The sequence below is a fragment of the Homalodisca vitripennis genome, chromosome 5 (genome assembly GCF_021130785.1).
Source record: "Homalodisca vitripennis isolate AUS2020 chromosome 5, UT_GWSS_2.1, whole genome shotgun sequence".
Lineage (NCBI taxonomy): Eukaryota > Metazoa > Arthropoda > Insecta > Hemiptera > Cicadellidae > Homalodisca > Homalodisca vitripennis.
The window spans coordinates 39,118,783-39,125,778 of record NC_060211.1 but is presented as its reverse complement, the minus strand read 5'-3'; positions in this window follow the sequence as shown (position 1 = coordinate 39,125,778).

The following is a 6,996-nucleotide window of genomic DNA, read 5'->3' as shown; positions in this document are numbered from 1 at the left end:
GAACATTGTGTATAAACCTGCATAATTTTGTGTAGTGTGTAAGACTGAGGACTTAGAATAGTATTGTGATTGTAGAATATTTGATTTATTTTAAGTAAATTATTTTAAAAATAAAATGGAGCTAGGCGCGTGTGAATTTGTTGTTCAAAAAGGATATTATACTTGAAATAAATTTTAGGGACGGAAATGCTTTTAAATACGACGCTGTTAGAATCTTAGGAAAATGTGAAGGTCCACTTTGAAATTTAATATTAGGGACAGTGCTTGTAATCTGAAAGTGGGTAAACAATAAATAAAATAATTATAGTTATTGTAGAAAGGGTCAAGAACAATGAGGGCAGGAGATAGAAGTATTGTGAGCGCTTCTGTGTAAACATAAAAAGGTCCGGATGTGCCCAAGCCCCTGCCCGTTGTAAAAGTATTAGTTTTGTAAGAGTCCGTATCGTAAAGTTTTATTACAACTGAAGCTGATAAGTGAAAGCGAAGTGAACCCTGATAAGTGAAAACAAAGTGAGCCTGATAAGTGAAAGTATTTATGACTCGATAGTAAAGAAAGGACCTGGGCAATATGATTGAACTCACTGATATATAAATTGCTTATCGGAGATAATAATGAAATATCGATCCTGGTTAAATGTGTTTTTTTTTTTTTTTAAATAAAGATAGGTTGTTTTTCTTAAAAGGTGAATATTTCTAAATTTAAATTTAAATTCGAAATGTGAAATTTTAGAACTCAATAAACATTAACTCCCCCCGGCAAAGGTCAGTATGTTTTATTTTCAGGACAATTATATTGTTGAAAAGGAATTGAAGATGGGTCTAAAAACAATAAAAATGACAATATAATTTATTTCTAAATTAACTTCAAGAATTGATTATATAATTATGTATTAATTTGGCCCAAAACACAAAACAAGTTAAGTATGAGAGTCCAGTAGCTTATTATAATAGTAAAAATAAATAATGGAATATAAAAGGGTGATGTGGCGACGTTTTTATTTCAGCACATTGTATGGCTAAGATGAGAAGTCATAATATAAAATGCCAGTGTAAGTGTGTTAATAGAAGTGTTGTTGTAAACCATGTAATTTTCAGGGACAATGAATGGCATTAATGGTGTATAAAGTAAATACACAGATGTATTCTGATGTATTGTGATATATCATGAGATATATTTCTTCCCTGTTCCTTCAAATGTAGAAGGGACAGGGTAATTTTTGGTAATGTTGTGGTGTTGTTGTTCCCTGTTCCTTCAATAGAGAAGGACAGGGTAATATTTTTTGGTATACAATGAAGTTGTATTAATAGTGATAGTGATATGTAATATTGTTTTTTTTTATCACTTTCTGAGGTTTATTGTGTGTAAACAATTGATTATTGTGCCATTGTAATCCCTGTAAATTGATTGTATTGTAATTAACAACATCTGGTAATGGTTTACATTCGTGACACTGGCGCAGGCGTACAATAAGAACACCGTGAAAGACTGACAGCCATACAATAATACGGAGGGAATATTTTGTAAAAGGAATGTCCTCCAAGAGCTCAATGCCTCGCTGGCTGAAATTGTTATTAGATTGGAGGAGCAGGTAGCAGTGCTATTAGCGAACCAGAGCCAGCCAACCACGAGATCAACGAGGCCGCCGCACTGCACCGGCCGTACAATCATTGGAGAAGCTACCTGCCTCTACTCCTCACCTACCACATCCCTCTGCGATGGCTACCTGGGGACCCACACTGGGACGTCGGACACCTTCTACCACATTCACCCCTCGGAACTACACATCACAGCCTCCACGTTGTGATAAGTACAAAAGAATTGTTATTTAAAAGTGTGCATGTGGAGGGATATTATTGTACTTAGTCCGGGATGAGTGTTTAAAGGTTTAGGTTCCTACGTGATTGCAGCTTCGGGCTAGGGAAAATATGTACCATAGTTCAAATTCATTTATGCTGAATCGCGGTAGGTAGGAAGTAGGCTCTTATTAACTAGACGCGGTGCGGGGACGTGTTTGTTCAGTTGGACGGCAATCAGCTGATCGGTCAGTGACGTATCGGGTGATGCGTTCCTCCCGGCTCGCTGGTCAGTTCGAGTCTTGAAGCCACGACGACAAGGTCCTGTTGAGAATCGCAGCTCTTCCTCTAACCCTATAGTGTGGGATTTAGAGTAATTCCATTTTTTATCGCGTGTAAATTTAATTCAAGTTTTTTAATTTTTCTTCAGTGCGTATTAAATCCCTATCAGCCTCCGTAATCTTCAAAGTAGTAAGTCCCGTACCAGCGTTTAGTTAATATCTTTGATTTTTTATACTGTTGTAATTAAAATGTCTAAAGTTTCCCATCTTTCAGAGTCTGAGAATTAATTACATTTTTTGAAGTATTGTGAATTAAATTTTGGTCATAAAGTTAATATCAAGTTTTGTGTTATATTGATTTTGAGTATTTTGAGAAGAGAACTTTTATTTTATTTTGTTAATTTAAACCATTTTTTGAGAAGTATAAATTTTTAGTTTCATTTTAATTTTAATTCATTTTTAATCAGACTCTTAATTAGATTTGTTCGATTGTGTGAAGTTTTGAAGAAAATCGAATCAAAAGTTTGTAAACTTTGTTAATTTTTTTGGTAAACTTGAATTTCGGAATAAACCAAGTATTTCCGAAAAGTTGTTTAATTTATAAAGTATTAGCTCCATATAAATTTAAAATATGTGCTATAAAAACGGTACAGAATAAACATAGTTATCTGCTTTATCCCGTGCGGCGGACCCACAGTTATCTGCTTTATCCCGTGCCGATCCCGTGCGGCGGACCCACTGGACGGGCATCGTAACGTTACCGGGCGTTACACTTTTTCATGAGTGACTCCGAGCCGCAACCTAATTTAAGACGTTGTCACGTCAAAACACGACACTTGTAACTTATTCAAGCACATGTAACTTTACCAGTGCTGCTTTTACCAGGGTCTTAGTTGTTCTCTGTTAATTGTGTCAAACTTCTGGCTAAAATGCCTTTTCAAACCTGGCCGTTATCGTAAACAATAAAAACTGAACAAACACGTCATGCTAAAATAGGATAAAACTGACAATATTATTATTGATACAGAATTAGAGATTAAATCGGTAAACATTAAAACATACATGTCATGCACCTGTGGAGGCGGGGAGGGGATAGAAAAGTAGTCAAAGTTAGATAACTTTAAGAAATAGTTCTCTTGGTTAAAGTAAGTAAAAAGTTCTAAAATATATTGTAATGCAAAATATTTTTCCTTAAACACATATAACTAAAAGACTGTCTTAGTTACAGCAATAAAATTTCGTGGAGTCATTTTTTGTTATTGATGGTTAATGTTTTTGAAAGTTTTCACATGCAAGATACAGCACCAGTGGTAGCTTACCACTATTTTTGGAATTTTGTAATAATTTTGTGATATTTTTGTTCGTTCCTTGCATCCAGTTTAGCAATATTTCTCAAGAAACAAATTTTAAATTATTAAAAAATGTATGTATGGCACTTTGATTATTTGCGATTTCAGGCATTTGTAATATGTTTTTATACACAGAGTTCTATAACCACATTATTTACATAAGTATAATCCGAGAGGCAGTTATTCAAAATAACTCATGATTTTGTTCAAAAATTTACAAATAACAAAAGAGTAGATGTGAGCAATTTGCCTTAGCACAATCTCTCACACCCAGAAAGTGGGTGCAGTATCTTGCATGTTCATGATACAATTAACAAAAACCGATTTACTATTTTAATAGGAAAATGCAGAGTGGCATTAAATGGCAAATGCATCTCACTAAATGTATTATCTTCTCTAGGAGTGTTCACTTCTGGCTGGTTTATAAGTAAGTCCAGGAGTGACACACCACATCTATTTATAGTCTACTGCGGGAGATGACTGTTGGAGTTGGTGGAGCTCCCTAAGTGTTAAAGGCTGGTGCTAGCCTAGACATAAGGGTGTGCCACCCCTCCCTGCTTTGACTGGAGAGGCTGGCTTCCCTTAAGAGACATGACTATGCTTAATGCCCAAAATCCTTCCTCACATATCCCACCCCCAACTTTACCCATCCAGAATATCCTGTCAATCCGAAAGCAGCGCAAAGGTCCTTTTAGGACTAAGGGCTATTTCTCAGCTCAATGTCTTAAGAGAACAAAAAAAAAACGCTTTATAATCTGATACTGATAGCAAATCAGTGAGGCTTACACGACTAATGCTTGCTCCTAAATCTCTCTTAATGTTTAGCGACAGAACTCCTACGCAAGTCTGCGTATTAAAAATCCAAAACACTTCAATTATATCTTCTTGTTTTGCAGATGATAAAACTTAAATAACGGTAACTATTTTAATCTCCATTTTCCCTTTAACCCATTGCGGATCACTGACGAGCTATGCTCGTCACGCAGCGGCGGTCAGGTCGCACAAGCGGTCTGCTTTTAAGTTTCACTCTAAATAGTTCTATTAATGTCTGATAGATTGGGCGATCGTCTTCACTTGTCAACTAAGAGTGTTTAACAACGGTCTACGTTCAGAGTTTTCAAAAGTTTTATAGATATCCTACAGATCGTTGAAAAATCATTCATATGAGTTTACTTTCTGCTTTTTAGCGCTTCTGATTGGTTGTTTTTCCTCAGGTGTTATTATATTAGTAACTAACATCGCTTTTTATGGTATAATTTTCGTGTCATAATATGAGCTGATCGAAATGGAAAACTTACGATCGTCTGAACTTGATCGATATTTATTAAAGATATTTATTACAATAGTTCATAAAAAATATATTGTATTTAATTATTTAATTTTAAGAATATAGATGGAGATATTTTTATAAACCGGAATCCAGTTCAACGTAGATATGAAGTGAGTATACAATAGCGAGTGATATGATGTGGCACACAATTGCTGTTCATTCAGCCGCTGTAAATTAATTCGTGCCCACGCGCAAAAACAATACGATCCGCAATGGGTTAAATATATAAAAGAAAATATGTTATTATGAATTGGTTAAACACAATTGTTCAATAATTTCAAAATTATTGCATAGTTGTACTTTTCTTTTACAAAAACAGTTTTTCCAATAAGACGAGCTCCTTCAATAATATCATAATATGGAGTCTTAAAAAATGTGTAGAATTTTTAAACTATATTGGTAATTGGAAACCTTAACTGGCCGTTTGAAAAATTGACACCAGCTATTAAGAATTCAAAATCAAATTTGTTTATTAAGTAGTTGATACTCACTAATTGTTAGCAACTGATTGTTAGCAAAGCCTATCACTCGAGGGTCTAGAAATTGATGATGGTGCATGTCACTCCATGGGATTTGCCTCAATGTTAGAAAACATATTTCATAGGTCTTATCAGTAACCAACCTTGACGGCAAAAATAAAACCAAAGACTTAACAAATTTATGAGCACACAGAGCGAAATGATATGATGTAATATTTGATGGATTGCTTAGCAAAGTAGGATTGGACTATAACGCAAAGTAATATCTCGAGAATAAATTGAGCTACAAACTTTAAATTTTGTATATTTTACTTAGCTGTCATTAAGGGTTCTGGTGAACTTCCTCTTCTATATATCTATCTGTCTGTTTATCTGTTGTCTGCTGGAAGTTTTCAAAAACAAATTGAACTATGGACTTTTAATTTTGCATGAAATAGTTTGATAAAGGTGCACTTCTATCTATGGAGTTTAAGATTTTTATGCAGCATATGGTATGGTGTACTCCTACGTTTTTAATCTGTGATTAATTTGATAAAAAGAAACCAATACAATAGAGTATCATAGAACCCAACAAGAGTCCTTACCACACTTTAATGTGAGAAAACTTTTCCCAGATTAGTAAAAATTGATGATCGATAAGCTCAAAAAAATTTTTTCTTGCTTTATAATTGTGAAAAGTTTCAGGTTAAGCCCAGAAGAGAAATACAAAAAGTTATGAGGCCTACTGATAGCTGTGATTGCTTGTCTTGACTGATCTAAATTGACCTAAATTATCAACCAATGGATGATATGAACACTCTAAATTTTTTAAGGTTGGCAGTGCTTACTAACTGTTCATTTTAGGTTCGCATTTTAAAAGAGGCCAACATTGTTACAACTTTATAAAAACCATCTTTTTTCATTCTTAGCACTATATTCTCATGTGGAAAATAGTCAATCAAAATCATATTGCTGGAACTAAGATTACTAGTTTCACATTTTCCCAATAAATTATATAAAATTCACTTATGATATCAGACCACTTTATACTTCCTTGAATATTTCATGAAATATTTATCTTAGGATAACCTGTACTCTCACAAATGGGGGGGGGGGGGGGTGGGGGGGGGGGGGGGTGGGGGGGGGGGGGGGTGGGGGGGGGGGGGGGTGGGGGGGGGGGGGGGTGGGGGGGGGGGGGGGTGGGATTTTTATGTATAAATTAACGTTTATTCTACAAAAATGATATTACTAAATGTTAATAAAAACAATACTTTTCCAAATGTTTATTTTTTGGATGAGGCCTTTTGAATGATATTAATTAGCAATGTAGCAGAATTATGCCAACTTCTATTTGAAAGCTATCATAGGGCTGCATCTTATTACATCATAAACGATTTTATTAAGAAGGCAAATCTGTCTATTTTGAAAAGTGTGGTGAAGCCATGAGTAGCAGCTACTTCATAATATATTTTGTATTTTTATTCATGTATGAATAAATTTAACTATTAATTTTGAAGTTAGTTTTAGTTATTATTTATTTAATAACTGAAATTTATTTAATGGATATAGTCTTAAATCAAAATCTAATTCTGATGTCCTTGAATATATATATACAAACATTCAGACAAACATTTTCTTTTTTTTACTGTTCATCCCAGCATTGCCAAATGATGGGTTTATTAGTCACGAGAAAGTATATGATTGTTAACGCAGTGGCAGGATCAAACTGTCTATCCTTTGATCATCATTGTGACATTCTAAACACTGAGTATATAATATATTAT